Source organism: Miscanthus floridulus, chromosome 7 (assembly GCF_019320115.1).
Source record: "Miscanthus floridulus cultivar M001 chromosome 7, ASM1932011v1, whole genome shotgun sequence".
Lineage (NCBI taxonomy): Eukaryota > Viridiplantae > Streptophyta > Magnoliopsida > Poales > Poaceae > Miscanthus > Miscanthus floridulus.
Window position 1 is genome coordinate 67,417,251 of NC_089586.1, and position 20,251 is coordinate 67,437,501.

General features: G+C 40.1%; 3 non-coding genes across 3 annotated transcripts; 2 read left to right on the forward strand and 1 right to left on the reverse strand.

Moving 5' to 3' along the window:
- Positions 1-609: 609 nt before the first annotated feature.
- On the forward strand, positions 610-718 carry LOC136468176 (small nucleolar RNA R71). The gene has a single exon (XR_010761713.1). It is a non-coding gene; the product is annotated as a small nucleolar RNA R71 (small nucleolar RNA).
- Positions 719-13,215: 12,497 nt separating this feature from the next.
- LOC136468352 (small nucleolar RNA R71) lies at positions 13,216-13,322 on the forward strand. The gene has a single exon (XR_010761853.1). It is a non-coding gene; the product is annotated as a small nucleolar RNA R71 (small nucleolar RNA).
- A 2,645-nt stretch (positions 13,323-15,967) lies between these two features.
- LOC136468155 (small nucleolar RNA R71) lies at positions 15,968-16,076 on the reverse strand. Its single transcript, XR_010761694.1, has one exon. It is a non-coding gene; the product is annotated as a small nucleolar RNA R71 (small nucleolar RNA).
- Positions 16,077-20,251: the final 4,175 nt, after the last annotated feature.

Sequence of the window (20,251 nt, forward strand, 5' to 3'; positions counted from 1 at the left end):
ATCCATTCTATTATTTATGTTCTCTAGAATTTTATCATTGGTAGCTACCTTTCTAGATAATCCCTCCATAAGTTTGGATTGGCCAACGATTAATTCTCTCAAGGGTGGTTGATTGAAATTATTAAAATTATTATCTTGATAGTTACCTTGGTAATTACCTTGGTAGTTTGGTCTCTATTGCTGGTTCCATCCTTGATTCTATTGAGGATGAAAGTAGTTGTGTTGTTGACAAAGTTCACGTCCTCTTGGGTTTTAGGACAGTTATTCCCTGAATGCCTAGTACTTCCACACTCTTCACATGTCATGCGAGAATCATGAATGTGCATGACTTCTTGCTTCTCATTGGCTTGATCTTCAAGCTTCTTCATTAGTAGGTCCATCTTGGTAGACAGCATGTCTAACTCCTTGAGTTGATGCATACCTCCACCTCTCTTGTGGGTCTAAAAATGTTCTTCATTCCAACCATGGTTGGAGGCCATCTTCTCCACAAGAGTTGTTGCAGCTGGTATTGTGAGTGACAGGAATGCACCTCCAGCAGCAGCATCTATAGTCTCACAGGTACTGTTGGTCAACCCATGGTAGAAAGTATGCATGAGTAGCTAATTCTCTATCCCATGATGAGGACATTCTATAATGTAATCTTGAAAGCATTTCCATGCCTTAGGGACAGATTCATCAAGTTGTTGCTGAAAGCTTGAAATTCTCCCACATAGAGCATTGGTCTTGTCTATGGGAAAGAACTTTGCTAGGAAGGCAGTGGAGCAGTTATCCCATGTAGTATTTCTATGTTTGTTGGCATAGAACCATTACTTTGCCTTCCCCAAGAGTGAGAATGGGAAGAGGTGAAGTAGTATGGCATCTTGGGTCACTCCTTTGATGGTGAAAGTGCTACAAATCTCTAGAAAGTGTTGGAGATGTGCACTCGCATCTTCATGTGCCTTTCCACAAAACTAGCTTGCTTGCACCATGTTGTTGAGGGCTAGCTTGAGCTCGAATCCATTATCTTTGACATTGACTGTTGGTCCAGTATGGAAGTTGGCCGTTGTTGGAATAGAGAATTCATGGAGAGTCCTGCTAGCCATAGCTTCAAATTCAGGTGTTAAGCTTCACCTTATATGGTTGTCTTTCAACTTTAAAGCTAGAACTTTCTTGAGTTTAGCTCTAGTCCTCCTGATTAATGCTTCTGGATCTTCAATGTAGTTTGTCGGAAGGTCAAAACCGGTCATATATTACACTACATAAGATACACAAGTAGACAAAACAAGGGTAAGCCTATTTGAGCAAAGGTCAATGGTTTTCCTTGATCACATCAATAAGTATAAGTTTATCAATACTTCCTTTGCCTAGCTACCTTCCCTAGCAACAACGCCAAAAATGCTTGTTGGTATTTATTAACTTGACACATGTTTAGTAGCCACCTATTATAAACCTATATCTCCTAACATTACTTTACTAGGTTGTCATCCCTAGTGATGATGACAGAGATGCTTGTTGGTACTACATAGCACTACTACTAGAATAATATTGAGTAGTTATTAATTTATGTGACTAGAAAGAATAGATATGAATATATATATATGAAAGGAATCTGCAAGCGCACAAATAATTATACCATTGTAGCAATTCACTAGGGAGTATTCTAGGTATCGTTGTTTACATTTTTACCACAAGGAAGGTCTACAATGGACATGTATTGATAACTTATACTATTGATGGAGAAGTAAACCATAACCAATATTATACTCATAATAGATCATAGGATAAGATATATATGATAAGTATTGATCATCGATAATGATAAATCACTCAGAGTACACCTTTCTATGGCATTGGCATGGTCAAGTAGAATATTAGAGGAATAACTCCTAAGTCATTCTTAATTATAAGTCAAAACATACATTGATTAGTGCAATTACACCTAGTAGTCATGGCTAAGGTTATCTTTATATCTACACATAAGAGATATTACTAAGAAAGATTAAGAACAGAGCTTGTTCTTCCTTCGTAACCGGACCCTACTTGCGCCTATATTCGGGGAGTGGACTACAAAGGACTCAACGGGAGTGTCACATCCGCGATCTACCACATGACCTAGAATATAGGGTGTATCCGCAGGTAAACAATGTATAAGCAAGTGAGCGTTATACGAACTTATGCATAAACATAATGATAAACTAGCTATACTAAGTATATAATCAAAGTAGATGTTGAACATTATAACAAAGAACATGAATAAGATGAATACTAATATTGTCATCACAATTGTAACTAGCATATAAAAATAATGGAGGTACAAAAGAGATGGGGTACAAATATTGTACCAAACCACGCTCTTGACAAGATCGAGAATCCAAGCGAAACCTGCTTGCCTCCCTCTAGAACTAGCCAAACTAGGTAGGCCCTAGAATATGGTGGAGCTCTAAGGATGATTAGGGTTTCTATCTTCTCAAATGACTTATGTAATATGCCTTAAGGGGGTGGCAGGGGCTAGTATATATAGGCTGGAGCGTCCAACGTGAGCCCTTGGATCAAACCGACTTAAAGGACAACATAGATGCAACCTAGAAGGCGGTGGAGAACCAACATAATAATAGGAGGCTGACAGGTGGGCCCTAGGAGCTAGCCGGCCTATAGGTGGGGCCAGCTGGCCCTACCTGGTGGCGTCTCGCCCTTCGCTTCGGTGTGGAGTCCTCTCGAGTCTTTTGGAACCTTCTGGTGTTCGTTTCGCTATGAATAAGCGCAATTAAATATGATATCTTGGTCCACCTTGATAGTTTTCTGGATAAATGATGAGGACATCACTTCTTCAGAGATACCCGTTGATCCTCCAACCATCATGCAAGGTCCAATGACCCGAGCTCGCAAGCGACAACTCAATTTAGAGGTGAGCTCGTTCTTAAGCGATACTTTTCATACTTTTGAGAATAGACTACTACCTAATGATGTTATCTTGCTTAGAAACATTGGAGAGGGTCATGAAGGACTTAGAGGAAGTGGTGGAGGTGATGATGACTAGCAAGGACGTCCAACACAAGCCGGAGGCCCAATCCAACAAGAATTCGAGTCTGCCTCGGCCTCCAGGACTAGTCTATCTTAACTGTTCACCTAGGACGCATTCGGACTCCGTTTTTGATGATCCATATATGGATGGAAAGCTAATTTGACAAGGAAGCAAATCCAAGTGGTTTCATGTCAAAAGCTGTTCGGAATCAACGGGAATCGTCGAAACAAGTCAGTGTCCAGAATCTGCCAGGGTGCTGCAACACCATCTTTTGGTCCGTTGGACCATGTATCGAGTTTGGGCCCATTAGGGGCGCGTCTAGGGGTCTTGTACAACCCTAGAGTCTTCATAACAGCCGCCGCTCCTCCATTAGGGTTCGGGGTTTGCTTAGATTATTCTGTCAAGAACAGTTTTGCCGTTCATCGGTTTATGATACCCCAACTTCGTGAGATAATCGTTCATCTGCAATTTGGTTGTGTTCTTTCTTGTTCTTGCTTGTGTTCTTCATTGCACGGGCAAGGATTAGCCTTCTTGGTGAGGTCAACCTGGTCTGTGACTTGGTTGATAACCAGAGGAGCTATGGTGCTAAGATTGTAGAGTTCGATCTTTCGATCTGAAGCCGGATCGGTGTGTCATTCTCCGCCACAACGATAGTTACCATCACCTCACGGAAGATCGGGATCCCTGTCTCCATTAAGTGGTAATTAGAGCTAAGGTATACCATTAGGTTCACATTTATTCTCTAGTTTGAGTGTTTCGCATTCGTCCCATAGTCCAGTATCATACTCGTTTTTCCTATCCTAGAACCTTCTGCGCCATAGCCTTTGCATATTTCAGTTTCAGAGTCCGTCGTGTTGAGTTTGTGTCCGGGTTGAGGTCTTGTTGCTGGTTAGGTCGTGTTAGAGTCCAGTTCATGTGTTTTCCCCCATTGTTTCCATTAAATCTTTGCTGTTGTGACCAATTTTGCGCACATTGTTCTTGTTATGTCCTATAATTCAGAGCCAATTCTTAAAACTAGTCTAGTTTTCGCATACGGACTCCGATTTTGATGTTCCATATATCAAAATCAACCAGAAAAAATATTCGGATCCGTCCACCCCTCGCTTTGTCGGGGTTGGAAAATTTTAGATTGGTCAAAAAGTGGTCACAAGATCCTCTTTTCGTGGTCACAAGGTTTTTGTCGATTTTGAGCAAGTTTTATGAAAATTCCACAGGCCACGTCTTTCACTTGTTTGAGCTCATATTTTTTGTGGTTACTTCTTTTGTGCTCCTAAGTAAAGGAAAAATATCAAAAAAAAATAAAAAAGTCAAAATTTCCCAAAAAAACAACGACAACCCAAAAAATAGAAAAAAAGAGAGGGGCAAAAGAGGAACAATATCTAGAGGAGCATATAGAGAAGACCAAAGTGAGCTGTGTTAGCGTGTGTTATCTGGTTCCTTGTTTGTGTTGCTGTTTCCATCCACCATACTTGTTTTTCACACACCTGTCACCTTGCTATCCATCATACTTTTGTCACACACCTGGTACTTGGAACATTTTAGACCAGTAACGAGAACAAGTACTTTAGACTATAATTCAGCATTACTTTCTGTTACTGACTTGTGTGCTAGATATACATATTACTCTTTGTGTGCCCTCCAAGCTCCACAAACTCTTCAGATCAGTATAGACAAATGGCCTTGCAATCTCGGTACCACTGCCTCACAGGTATCACGAACCAGCCGCCGGTTGTACTACCCACTGCTTGTGTTGATAAGAACTTTGTAAGAGCTTGGTAAGACGCTTCCACTTGCTATGAAAAGTGACACCACTACAACCACGTAGTCATTTGGTAGGGATAACTTTCACCTGTTTATTCTTGTTTTTGTGTTTTCAATGGCAAGAGGTGAACAGACTGGAGATAACAATCCTAAGAGTTTCAATGAGTGTGTCAGTCAAGAGCAACTACAAGCTGTTGTAGAGGATGCCCAAAAAAGAATGAATGAGGCCATCACTGATGCACTCATTGAACTCAACATTGGCAATAGCATGGAGAGATTGAACAAGCAAATTTCCATGCTAACCGACAAGGTTACTGAGTTGGAAACCTTTGTGGCGGGCAACAACAACGTCTTCGGCAGCAACACCGATGGTCAAGACACGGTGTATGATGCCAATGGGAACATAGGTCGAGCAGCTTTCCGACAAGAGAGATTACGACAACGTCTTCGCCGCAACACGACAGGTATGGGTGGTGTCCACCACCACCGTCAAGGTAATAATCACCGTGTGCCCGATGATCCTTATGCTAAAATTAAGTTCACAATACCATATTTTTTGGGTCATTATGATGTCGAGGGATATCTTGATTGGGAGATAACGATAGAACAAAAGTTTAGTGCCAACCTTGTACCTGGGCAGCATAGAGTTAGACAAGCTACTAGTGAGTTTAAGGATTTTGCCATTATTTGGTGGAATGGGCTAGCTGCACAGAATGCTTTACCTAGGATGTGGGGAGAACTTAAGGTAGCTATGTGTGATCATTTTGTTCCTCCTTCTTATCATAGAGACTTACGTAAAAAATTGATGCGTTTAGAACAAGGAGATAAATCTGTACAGGATTACTATGGTGAGCTCCAAAAGGGATTGATGCGCTGTAGTGTTGTGGAGGGAAACAAAGATGCCATTTGTCATTTTTATTTGAGTTTGAGGCATGAGATTTAGGACATTATTGATTATAAAGAATTTAATACTGTCAACCAGTTGTTTCAGTTTGCTATGCTTGCATAAAAGGAATTGTAGGGGCGTGAATAGCAGGGCAAGAGCAAGGTCAGCACCAGCACATACACGCCATGCTCAGCACCATCTTTAGGGCTGACCAAGCCAACCACTTTTTGGGCGCCTCCACCAGTGAGCAAGCGACCAGCAACCTCTGGAGTTTCCACTACACCTAAGGCACCTCCCGCAAGACCTTCAGATTCAGGTAAAAATTCTTTGCAGGTGCCTACCAAGAGTTCCTCATCCGTTGCATCAACGGGACACACTTCGGGTATTCAGTGCCACCGCTGCCATGGCATTGGCCATGTGTAGAAGGACTGTCCAAGTCAGCGGGCATATATTGCTACAGAAGATGGTTACATCAGCACCTCTGACATTGAGAATGAAGAAGACCAAGGTGAAGATGAGGAGGACGGCGAAGTCCTTGGTGACGAGGCCATGATGTCCCATAGGAGCATCATTGTATAGCGAGTGCTCAGCTCACAAGTCCAGCAACCCAAGAAGCTACAACACCATAACTTGTTCTAGATTTTCTTCGTCATCAGCGACCGTCGAGCACGTGTCATTATTGATGGAGGTAGCTGTAATAATTTGGTGAGTTCTGATTTGGTCAAGAAGCTTGACTTGACCACACGCCCACACCCACGTCCATACCATATTCAATGGCTAAATGATTCTAGTAAAGCAAAGGTAACACAAACTTGCAGAGTTTCATTTTCCATTAGTTCTTATGTTGATTCTGTTGATTGTGATGTGGTACCTATGCAAGCTTGTTCACTCTTATTAGGTCATCCTTGGGAACATGATAATGATGCTACACACCATGGTAGAAGTAATAAATACACTTTTGTGCATAAAGGAAAGAAAATTACTTTGGTACCTTTGACCCCTGCTCAAATTGTACAAGCTGATAGAGAACGCGCTGCTAGTTTAAATAATGTTCAATCTAAAAATCAGCAAGTTGTTAATTCTATTTTCCCACCTAAAAAGGATAAGTCTACATCTATTTCTAAGGCTGAGGGGATTAAATTGAAGGGTGGTGTTATGCTTGCAACAAAATATGACTTTGCTGAAATTTCTGATGATGATATTTGCTATGCTTTGGTATGCAAACGAGCTATGTTTTCGCTTGATGATATTGTTAGTTTGGTACCTCCTGCTATCACTAATCTTTTATAGGAGTATGAGGACATTTTTCTAGCTGAGATACCCCCGGGGCTGCCACCTATGAGCAGGATAGAGAATCAAATCGATTTGATTCCGAGAGCGACCTTGCCCAACTGAGCTGCCTATCGAACCAATCCTGAGGAGACTAAGGAAATTCAGCGGCAAGTCTAAGATCTTTTGGACTGTAGGTATGTACATGAAAGCCTTAGTCCTTGTGTTGTTCCTATACTTTTGGTTCCTAAGAAAGATGGAACTTGATGTATGTGTGTTGATTGTAGAGCCATCAATAATATTACTATTCGGTATCATCATCCTATTCCTAGGCTAAACGACATGCTTGATGAGTTGTGTGGTTCTATAATTTTCACTAAGATTGACTTGCGAAGTGTCTATCACCAAATTAGAATGAAACTTGGAGATGAATGGAAAACTGCGTTCAAAACCAAATTCAGGTTGTATGAGTGGTTAGTAATGCCTTTTGGTTTGACAAATGCACCTATCACTTTCATGCGCTTAATGAATGAGATTTTAAGAGCTTTTATTGGACATTTTGTGGTAGTTTACTTTGATGATATATTGATTTACAGCAAGTCTTTTGATGACCATATGGATCACTTACGTGATGTTTTTAATGCTTTACGTAATGCACGTCTATTTGGTAACCTTGAGAAGTGCATCTTTTGTATGGATCGAGTTTCTTTTCTTGGCTATGTTGTAACTCCACAGGGAATTGAGGTGGACGAGATGAAAATTGAAGCCATAAAGAGCTGGCCGGTTCCCCAAACCGTCACACAGGTGAGGAGTTTTCTTGGTCTTGCAGGATTCTACCGCCGCTTCATCAAAGATTTCAGCATCATTGCTGCCCCATTGCTTGAGTTGATGAAGAAAGGAGTGGTGTTTCATTGGGGAGAGGCACAAGAGGAGTCCTTTGACACTTTGAAGGACAAGCTTACACACGCACCATTGCTGCAACTTCCAAATTTTGGTAAGACTTTTGAGCTAGAATGTGATGCTAGTGGAGTTGGCATTGGTGGTGTTTTGATGCAAGATGGTAAACCAGTTGCTTACTTTAGTGAAAAATTGCATGGTCCTGTTCTTAATTATTCCATATATGATAAAGAATTGTATGCACTTGTTCGTTCTTTAGAGATGTGGCGTCATTATTTGTGGCCTAAAGAATTTGTTATTTATTCTGATCATAAATCGCTTAAGTATCTTTGCTCTCAAAATAATCTGAATCGTAGGCATGCTAAATGGGTTAAATTTATTTAATCTTTTCCTTATATTATCAAACACAAGAAAGGGAAGGATAATGTGATTGTTGATGCTTTGTCTAGAAGATATACATTGCTGTCCCAACTTGATTGCCGGATTTTTTGTCGTCAATCCATTAAAGAACAATATGCGCTTGATCCTGATTTTAAGGATGTGTTGCTTAATTGTAGAGAGGGACGCACATGGAATAAGTTTATGGTCAGCGATGGTTTTTTGTATGGCCGGTCGGTGGCCTTAGCACGCCTAGGCATGCCCCCGGCTACCCGCAGCTGCCGGCGCCGGCGCTGCCGCATGCGTCGCGCCAGTCAGTGTCGCACTACGTCACACATGCCACGGCGGCATGTGCGCGCGCGTCGCATCTGTAGGTGCCGCTCGTGATGTCCCGCACCCCCGGCCTCTGCCGGCCCGCCTCACTGCACGCGCCCCTAGCCGCCCGCCTCAAAGGACCGCACGCGCGCCCGCTGCGAGCACCACGGCCTTCCACCGCCCTAAACTGATGAGCTGAGCTCTCTGAGCCTCTCTCGCCGCCGGCCAGGGAGCTAGTGTCACGCCGTCTAGACCTAGAGCTGAGGCTTTGCCGCAGCGCGCGATGAGCAGAGCAGCGGCGCAGTTAATGAATTGAATTGGATGTTGTACCAGCCAACTACCTAGCACGCGCCAAAATGTTGTACAGCGCCTTCACAACAAGCGTCTGACCAAATAAAATTACTACAGACGCGTCTTTGGACCATGCGTCTGAAAATAAACACGCGTCTGTAATAAGTCAATAACTACAGACGCATTCATGTAATACACGTCTGTGAAATTATTTCAGACGTGTTTGTATAACACGCGTCGGTAGTATTCCGCTATTACAGACACGTGTTGACCCCGCTGGACCGGTCACCTCGGTCTAGGAGTTACTACAGACTTGTTTGGTAACGCGTGTCTGTAGATGTTTATCACAGACGCACTTTCGGTCGCAGTCTATAGAATCGCTGGTTGATATGACCCTTTTTTACATAGTGCGATGTAATTTTCTCATATGTTTATGTTCTACAAGTTGCACTTGCACATGCTAACGGAGTTATGGCTCCAAACAAAGTATTTCTTTGTAGTGTTGCTTTGAGCTATTGGTGCGTTAATTAATTACTGATTATCCATCATAACTCCCCTCTCTAATCACAGCAACTAGTTACTTAAATGACTTAGGAAGGGTCTCTATTAGTATATGTAAATAACCTTTTGGACTGGTGATTTTTTTTCTGTTTCGTTGGGTAACAGAGTTTTTGTATGTGTCTAGTTAAATAATTTAGTTTATCCCTCCTCATATATATGATCCATCTTTTACTTCATATTGGTTTGATTGGTGTTTTTTCCCCTGCCTGAATCTTCTGTGTTGTGCTTTCTGTGGCATTGATAAATGATAACTGTACTAGCGGGTGTTTCTACCACTTCCCCATGTGTCATACCACAATTGGAGCCTTTACATTTATATTCTAAAAATCATTTCAGTTTTGTACTGAACTTGAGAACCTCATATGTGTGTGTATTGTTTCATAGTATTACGGTTGATTCTACTATCACTGACCTGAGAGAAAATATATGGTACCTAGATACTTCACTTTTTAGGTTTTAAAATCAAACTTTACAGCAAGTAGGGGCCTTCATTGCTCTACTCAGCATTTGCATTAACCTTCTGCTTCAGGACTGCAAAGACTCGGAGAGACAAGGGGAGGATTGATTGCACAAGAGGTGTGAGTAGGGAGCAGAGAGCCATTATCAGAAGGAACAAAATTGAGTCATCATTGATTTCAAATGGGAGTGGTCACACAAAAGGCTATAATATGAACATAAAACGATTCTTCAAACGTGAGTCATTGACTTTTAATTTGCAGGCTCTTCCTTTTGTTGCACATACAGCTCTAGAATACTCACAGATGTGTATCCTGTTTGTTTATTAGTTAGAGCGGCTGAGGCAGCATTGCATGATGCTGAGTGGAAACGACGTGCTGATGAGGAGGAGCTATTTATCAAACTTCCTGATCGAGTTGGTTCAAGCACTAATTTTGAAGAGAAATCATTTGGCTATTCAGACCCATCTGGTCAAAAAAATTATCCAAGTGCTAATGATGCTCGAGATTTGTCTTCCATTGTCATCTCACTTGCCTCGGTTGATGGTGATTGTGCTACTTTATGCATATGCATTTTCCTAATTTGTATTTAGTTGTCACTTTAAATGGTTTGGATCATGATCTTGTGCAGGAGATAAGATGTTATTTGCATGCTCGGGCATACCAATACCAGGTGGGGAATCTAAGCTTCGTCTATCAAGATTTGTCACTTCAGCACAATTGGTTCAAGAATTCAACCGCAATAGATATAGAGATGATAAATTAAGGGTTCGTTCGACTAGTCACTGTTTCCTTTATTTTGCGTTGTTTATTCAAGCTAATTATGGCCATTTTCTGTGCTGATGTATTGCTTTTTAGCACAACAGGTTGAAGTGCGCCTTCCTAGTGGAACAACTACCGATGGATTTTTGGGACTCTATGATGACGATATTGCTGTTGTCACATCCTTGGATTTCCTAGGTGTCCATCCTGTAGATCTGGATCTTGATGCACCTGCTAACGCTCCTGGGGGTTCTACAATAGCTGGCAGGGCGTGCCTTCAAGTCAGGCACTTTGATGACCATGAATGCGTCTGCAACAGGATCGAACTACACCTGGATTTCTGATAGTCCAAATTTCTCAGAGGTATGCTGTCGATTTGTTCTTTGCGTTATGGCACAATGAAAATCTTGAAAATTTGGCATTGTAATATCCATTGTTTAATTTATATCTGTGGACCAAAGTGAAAATGCAACTTTCCTTTTTCCTTTATAAATGCCACAATTTGCATTTGTACTAGGCCATACATGGAGGGCCACTTGTGGAAATGGAAAATCCAGCTGATGGAAATGGTATGAGACTTCATGGGATGAACCTTGGTCGTTATCCTCATCACAATGACGATGCAAATGTAAGATACCGCTTCCTACCGAGAAAGTTACTTTGTCAACGCTTGAAGCATTTCCGGATACTCGAGTATGTCTTCTACACACTATAGCCTTTACAAGATGTTCCCTAGTTAGCTTTATTATTTTTGTTCCAAACCCCATCTCCTGCCCCAGTCTGTGGACTGAAAACAGTTTGGTTCTGGCTACCTCTACCAACAAGATGAATGATGATATTTTTAATTTTTACACCTCCACGGTAAATATTTCTTTATGAGTTTTTATGCTCCGTAAAAATTATTTTCATGGGGCTTGAATTTTTATGATGCCATGATATGAATTTTTATTTCATTTTTCTAATGCAGACGTTGAAAAGTAATTATGGATAACTACCGAGTTACCTCCCGGCGAGAGTTCAGAATTTTGAGTCCACCGGACAGGACTTCTCCGTTCAGGTTTATTCTTCAGGTATATCCTTCAGTCCCGGAGATAGAGACCTTGATACTCGTTTCTCATGCCACTCCAGATTGGAGCATTGTTTCGGTCTTGTCTTAAAAACGAACCGCTCTTCCTTTCCATTAATATGGATTTTAATTTCTTCGGCTCCGATATCAATGTGAGCATTTATAGTACTCCGGAAGGGTCTCCCAAGTATGAGGGGTGTCTTCATGTCCTCCAGCATATCAAGTACTACAAAATCCATAGAAACAAAGAAGTTTTGTATTTTTACTGAAATATTCTCAGCGATTCATATAGGGTAGCGGACCGATTGGTCGGCCAGTTGTAAACACATCGATGTTGGTGTGAGTGTTGAATAGTCGAGCTTGTCGAAGACCTTTTTGGGCATGACACTGACACTTGCTCCAAGATCGCATAACACATTCTCAAAGTTCTGGCTCATGATCGAACAATCGATAGTGAGATATCTTGGATCCTTCGTCTTGACAGGTGAAGTGTTTAGGATAGCCGCACTACACTCCTCCATTAACTTGATTACCTCAGTAGAAGGCAGTGGTCTTTTATTGTTGAGGATGTCTCTAAGATACTTTGCGTAGGTAGGTACCTGTATGGCGTCTAGCAACAGAATATTGATATATAACTTTTGAATTACCTCTACAAACTTACCAAACTGCTCATCCATTTTGGCTTTCTGATTTCTACATGGAAACTGTAGGAGGGTCGTGTCATGAAAATCTTGTTGTAGCTCTTGCTCTTGTTGCCTAACTTCTTCAACTTCATCGGTTCTCTTCTCCTTTTCCTGCACTACCACTGGTGTCTTACCTGTTCTTGTAGGATATGGTAGATCACAAGTAGAGTTGCCACCTCTTGTGGTAATGGCGTTTACCTTCTCAAGGTTAGTGGCAAAAGGCAGAGCAGCAATCCACTGGGCTAATTATGATTCTATCTTTTTATTATAACTAAATTAGTCTTTTATGGCGGAACAAAAATTATCCATTTTAGTATTTATGTTTTCTAGGACCTTATCATTAAAAGCAAGCTTCTTAGAAATATTCTCATTAATCCTAGCTTGTTCTAAGATCAAGTCTCTCAAGGATGGTTGTTTAGAATTAGAAGAATTATAGTAATTACCTGGGTACTTACCTTGGTAATTTAAAGGTTGTTTATTCCATCCTTGTCTCTGTTGTTATGGAGCAGAATTGTTGATGATGATATTTGCATTCTCCTGATATTCAGGGAATTCAAACTCCAAATATTCTCCACAGGTGTTTTGAGCATTGAATGCATCTTGAATGGTCTGATGATCTCTCTTGTAATTGGCTCGTTGTTCAAGCCAATTCAACAAGACGTCCATCTTAGTTGACAGTGCACACACCTCTTCCGGTACTTCTTCGCTCTTATTGCATGCTTGAATATTGCATTGAGACCAACCTTGATTAGAGGCTATCTTCTCCATGAGAGTTTTAGCTTTTCAAAAGGTCAGTGACATAAATGATCCTCCAGTAGTAGCATCCAGTTGTTCATGAGCTTTCTAAGTTAATCTATGGTAAAAGTTTTGCATGGGCAACCAATCTTCCATTCCATGGTGCGGACAATCTGAAATGTATTCTTGGAAACGTTCCCATGCTTCTGGAATGGTTTCTCCCTTCTGCTGTTGGAAATTAGAAATCTTTCCTCTTAAGGCATTGGTTTTACCTATAGGGAAGAACTTTTCTAACAAGGCCTTTGAACACTTTGCTCATGTGTTGATGTGAGCTTTGTTGATGTAGAACCACTACTTCACCTATCCCACTAGTGAGAATAGAAACAAGCGAAGTAGTATGATGTCTTGAGTAATGTCCTTGATGACGACTGTGCTACTTGTCTCCAAAAAATTCTGAAGATGAGCACTAGCATCTTCATGTGCCTTTCCACTAAACGGGGTAGCTTGCACCTTGTTGATGAGGCTTGGCTTGAGCTCAAACTCGAGGTTGGTAGTTCTGAGTGTTGGTCTAGTGCGAATGTTCTCGGTGCTTGGAGCAGGGAACTCACGCAGGGTCTTGTCAGCCATAGCTTCAGAAACTGGTGTTGAGCTTCCTCTTGATTTAATTGATTCTGATTGATAGAAATTATTGGTAAATCACAACCAATCCTGTAATACCATGTATAAGATATGAACAAAGACAAACAAGGGTAAGCCTGCTAAAGCAGAAGTGTTATGATTTTATCAATAAGTATTTGTTTGGTCAATTCTCTTAGCCATGTGCCCGTCCTCGGCAATGACGCTAGAAATGCTTGTTGATATTTCTTAGTATCACTCTTTACTAAGTTGTCATCCCTAGCATGATGCTAGAAATGCATTGTTGGTAATTATAAATGACACTTGAAAACTTAGAGAAAAATTATATATTAAAGTATCCGCAAGCGCACAGATAATATACCATTGTAGCATTTTACCTAGGAGTATGCCAGGTATCGTTATTTATATTTTATCCATAGGGAGGAGCTATGGAGTTGTGCTAGCATAGAGATATTGACAAATATATATACTTATGATAAAACCACTCTCATGCTATGGTAGGGGCAAGTCAAATGATAAATGAATAATAAGTGTAATGTAATAATGGTATTCTAGAGATACAATAGAGACTCATAAAATGTAATACGGCTAAACAGGAGATTCGTTAAGAGCAAAAGATTTCTAAGTTATTCCTCATTTACTAAGTCTTTTGTACACCCAAGTATATACACTCTCATCTATAGCATAACTAACTTTGAATCTATACGTAAGGAACATTACTAAGGAAGATCAAGAAGAGAGTGTTTCTCCCTTTGCATCTGCGTTCTACTTGCTCTACAAATGGGGAGTGACTACAAAGGACTCAACGGGAGTGTCACATCCGCAATCTACCACATGACCCAGAGTGCAGAATGCATCCGTAGGCAAATAATATCTAAGCACCATGCTTACATAGTGTTGACCACTTAACTCACTTGAGTACTGAGCTAAGAGCTTTGCGAACATATACATAAATTCTTCATCAATCATTACTATATCAAGCATATAACTAGAGCAAATTAGGAACATAATATTGAAGAGAGCTTCGGTGTGGTGTCTTCCTGAGTCTTCTAGAACCTTCGAGGGTAGTTTTCGCTCCGGATAAGCGTGTTTTTATTTGATGATTTGATCCCTCTTGACAGTTTTCTAGATAAACCCTGCTGAAAACACAGATTCACCAAAACTTATGGAAATTGTCAGTTTAAACCCCTAAATCTATGTTGGTGATCATGTTTATACATTTTTCAATCTAATTTGATGGTTTATGATGGATGATAACTACCGTCAACAAGGACATACATGGATGGAACTTCTAGAGTTACGCAAGGGTAGGATACCCAGAGTATACTCGAAGATAGAGCCGTAAGAGAGAGCTACACTAGGACTACGATGTTGCGATATAGGATTACGCTAGTGGAATAAGTCTAGGGTTACGTCAGCACTCCAAGCTACCTATAGGAATATAGCCACGGTGACATAGGACTATTGTCTTAGAACTCTAATAGACGATATAAGGCCATTGGCCCAAGCTATGTAAACCCGAACTATGTACCATGTTTTCCTATTAGCAATAAAAGTATGGTTTTTTATATCAATCTTGTTGAGTTGTGCGTATCAGTTACTAATCTAGGGACTGATACATATGCACAGTGGACCCCAGAATTAGGGGGCCTAACAGAAGTATTGATAAACTTATGCTTATTGGTGTGATCGAGAAAACCATTTACCCCTGCTCAAGTAGGATTACCCTTGTTTTTTCTACTTTTGTATCTTATGTAGGGTAATGTATGACCAGTTTTAACCTTTTGACAAACTACATTAAAGATCTAGAAGCATTAATCAGGAGAACTAGAGCTAAACTTAAGAAAGTCTCAGCAGAGTTGAAAGATTACTAGATAAGGCGGAGCTTGACACTAGAATTTGAAGCTATGGCTAGCAGGACTCTCTGTGAATTCTCTGCTCTAACTATAGCCAACATCCATACTAGACCAACAGTCAATGTTGGAGACAATGGATTTGAGCTTAAGCCAGCTCTCATCAATATGGTGCAAACTAGCCAGTTTTGTGGGAAGGCACATGAAGATGCAAGTGCATATCTCCAACACTTCCTGGAGATCTACAACACTTTCACCATTAAAGGAGTAACCAAAGATGCTATACTACTTCGCCTCTTCCCATTTTTGCTCTTGGGGAAGGCAAAGCAATGGTTCTAAGCCAACAAAGATAGAAATACTTCATGGGATAATTGCTCCACTGCATTCCTAGCCAAGTTCTTTTCCACGGGCAAGACCAATGCTCTACGTAGGAGAATTTCAAGGTTTCAACAGCAACATGATGAATCTATCCCTAAGGCATGGGAACACTTTCAAGACTACATATCAGAATGTCCTCATCATGGGATGGAAAATTGGCTACTCATGCAGACTTTCTACCATGGGTTGACCAACAGTACCCATGAGACTATGGATGCTGCTACTGGAGGTGCATTCTTGTCACTCACCATACTAGCTGCAATAGCTCTTATGGAGAAGATAGCCTCCGACCAAGGTTGGAATGAAGAACGTCTTTAGACCCACAAGAGAGGTGGAGGTATACATCAACTCAAGGAGGTAGACACGCTATCTGCCAAGATGGACCTACTGATGAAGAAGCTCGAAGATCAAGCCAATGATAAGCAAGAAGTCATGCACATTCATGATTCTTGCATGACATGTGAACAGTATGGAAACACTAGGCATTTAGGGAACAACTACCCTGAAATTCATGAGAATGTGAACTTCGTCAACAACTACTACTTTCGTCCTCAATAGAATCAAGGATGGAATCAGCAACAAAGGCCAAACTACTAAGGTAATTACTAAGGTAACCCTCAAGGTAATAATTTCAATCAACCACCCTTGAGAAAATTAATTTCTGGCCAAGCTAAAATAATGGAGGGCTTATCTAGAAAACTAGCTTCCAATGATAGAGTTTTAGAAAATATAAATAATAGAATGGATAACCTATCCTCTACCATTAAGAACCAACATAGCTTTAATAAAATGATAGAATCACAAATAGCTCAGCTGATTGCTGTTGTTCCTCCGACCGATAAAGGTAAGATTCCAGGGCAATTGAAAGATCTAGAAACTACAAATCTTATCGATATTCACAATGCAGCATACTACTGTATACAACCATCGATGGGAAGGTGGATAGATTATTCCTTGCCTAAAAAGAAGAGCAATCTAGGAAGTCCTATCATTCCCATCGCCATTGGACCTTATATTTTCCAAGAAGCTATTTGTGACTTCGGAGCAAGTGTCAACATTATGCCTAAGGTAATCTATGATAAAACTAATTGAGATACTTTATTGTACACAAACATGCATTTGTAGCTTACAAATTAGTCACTCTGCTACCCCAAGGGAGTTCTTGAAGATGCCATTGTTCGAGTGGGATAATCATATGTTCCCATAGATTTTGTGGTTTTAGAAATAGGTGGAGATGTAAGGGCACCCATTATCTTGGGTCAACCTTTCCTAAGCACCACAAAATCCATCATCTACGCGGATAGTGCCAAGATCTGCTTCATAATCAAGGATAAAAAGGAGAAGTTTTCTTTTAAGAATCGTATCTTACAATCTCCTAGACATCCGTAGATGCCATACCTGCCCGAAGAGATGACGGTGAGCAAGAAGAAAAACAACAGAAGAAGAAGAAAGAACAAAACTAGGCAATCACCAGAAGAATCAGTCAACATGATCAACACAATCCAATCAAAGTACGACCACCTCCTCGCTTCACCATACCTTACCAAGAAGGAAGATCTAGGTGTACCCACGATCGAGTGTACCATTGGACAAAGAATCTTCCACAATACCTTCTATGATATTAGGTCAGGTGTTAACATAATGTCTAAGGTAACATATGCATATTTATTTGGCGATGAACCTTTGTTTCCTACATATATGCAATTGCAGATGGCGGACCAATCAATCCAATTTCTAGAGGGAATAGCGAAAGATGTCATGGTAAGAATACATGATCACTGTGCCACTACCGATTCATGGTTTTAGACATGGGTGAAGAAGAATACGACACACCTATCACCCTTGGAAGACCTTTCCTCAACACCACCAACGTGATCATCTACATCGGATCTAGACAAGTCCACTTCCAATTCCCTAGAGAGAAGGTACGCTACTATTTCAATAGTTATACCACTTATGAATAGACAAAGAAGACCCACTCTAGGAGGAGACGTCGATCATCCCGATGCCAAAAAAATCCACTCCCAACGAAATGAAGGGGAAGAAGATGAAGAACCCGTGAAAGATGAACCAACTCCGCCAAAGTCAAGTCCACAGACGAAGTAGGTGTGGAAGGAAAAGTGACATCATCGGAGTCACCATCACAAGAGGTGCAACCATCAAGGTCTTCATTTCTAAGACCGATAGATGCACCCAAGAAATAAACAAGGCTAGAGGTAGTCCTATCCGGAGGACTTAAAATTCTAAACCCTCGCTGGGAGGTACCATCAGTAGTTATCCATATTTACTTTTCCGCATTGCATGAGTTATTTTCACTTTAGCATATTTACTTTTCTACATCAATTTAGCATATAGAAAAATAAAATAAAAATTGTATTATTGCATCATAAAATCCTAAGCCCAATGTGAATGATTCCTTGAAGTGTAAAAAACCCGCAAGATCATTCACCATGGTGGCATAAAAATAGATAAAAAATACCATGCATACATACTTCCTTTTCTACATACCAAAATAAGAAAATCTACAAAAATACTAGACAAACATCCTGTTAAAATTCAGCTAATAAAAAATATTTCTAAACCCTCCAGAACAACTAATCTCCAGATGGCTGACCGCTAACCCCTTATCCTAATCCGTTCCACTAGTTTTGGCATTCTTGTTGACATTTTTGTAGGATGATACACATGATTACTAGCAAGTTCACCCGGTCGTCTTCATCTTACTCCATCCCTGGACGAGAAGGACATCCATTGGTAAAAATACTCTAAGAAAAACTACAGCAACAATCCAACTTGGGGGAAGAGCATCCCCCATGTATTTAGCTAAGTATTTCTTTTCATTTGCTATTTTCAATTTTGCTATATAGTTGCTAAAAATAATAATAAAATAAAAAGATGCATAACAAACAAAAACAAAATAAAAAATTTACCTTAGCTAGTTATATATATATTATTAAGGTGTGATCTTAAAAAAGATGAAAATAAAATAAAAAGTGTGTGTTTAGTTTTCTATTTTTAAGAGCTAAATAAATAAAAGGACTCTGAAGGTAATCTCTTATAATGAAATGATGAATAGTTGCTCTATTGTAATTCCTTTTAAGTACCTAGTTTTTAGCCTTAAATTCTCCCAAGTTTTGGATAAGACTATTTTGATATAAGAATTTACTCTGAACTTGAAACTCGTGGGTAGCATATGCTTGATCTAAGTCTAGGTAATCGACGGATATGATATGAGAAGGTCTGAGCTGCTGTTTATCTTGCTCCAAGTGATACTAAAGTTCTAGAGATTTATCTTTTGAAAAACATAAAAATATTACATGATGAGCTCTTGTATGACAAAGCTTGAATTCCTACCAGAGCTAAACATAATATTTAGATTAGGAAAACTTCTACTTATATGCTACTTGTTTTGCATTGAGTTTAGTCAATCTTTGTTGACCCTTATGAGAGGTTTGTCAAGCTGTTAAAATCAAGATCACATACACACCACCCACATATGCACATTTCCTACACTGGGGGTAGGCGCAAAGACATTCTTTTCATCTAGATCCACCTAAAAATGTTTTACCCCTACACTAGAAGTAAACACCAAAAACATGCTTGATAGGATTATAGACCAAATAAATGCTCCAAGTTCTTGTTACTATCTATCAAAAGTTTTGTTGCATAAAAGAGACATGGGGTTATGCAAAAGTTATTCATAAAAAAGAAAAAAAAGAGATGAAAAAAATGGGCAACTGTCCGAGATGTTGAAAACAAAGGGTACTCAGATGACCGCCTGAAAAGAGAAAAAGAGAGATGAATAAGATAGCCCCTGTTCTCTCACAAAAATATTTCCAAATTTCAAAAGAGAGATAAGTTTTCAAGGAGCATAGTAGAATTAGGTTAGTGTTGGTATATTTAACGCACACAGATAAATTCACAAGTGCATAGATACCGCTGTAGCTTTCACCAGAGGTATTACAAGTATTGTATCCATAGGGAAATGTGTGAGACTAACTATGGTCTAACTTAACTAAGGGTAGCAACAAGGTTAGGATAAAAAGAAGCATAGTGGGGAGAACTAAAGTTCTCTAGTTCTAATATGGGTAAGCTTATGTCTTCTACTAATCAACTAGGGACATTACTAGGGAAAGACACCAATAGAGGATGCTTTTCTTCGCAACCGCATCCCATGTGCACCTACAGATGGAAGGTGGACTACAAAGGATCAACGAAGCTATATAGTATAGGCTATATAGAACTTATGTCACTCACACGATCTACCACCTTCTGTAATGCAGGGTTCATCAATGATTAACCTAAGTATAAGCACCACACTTAC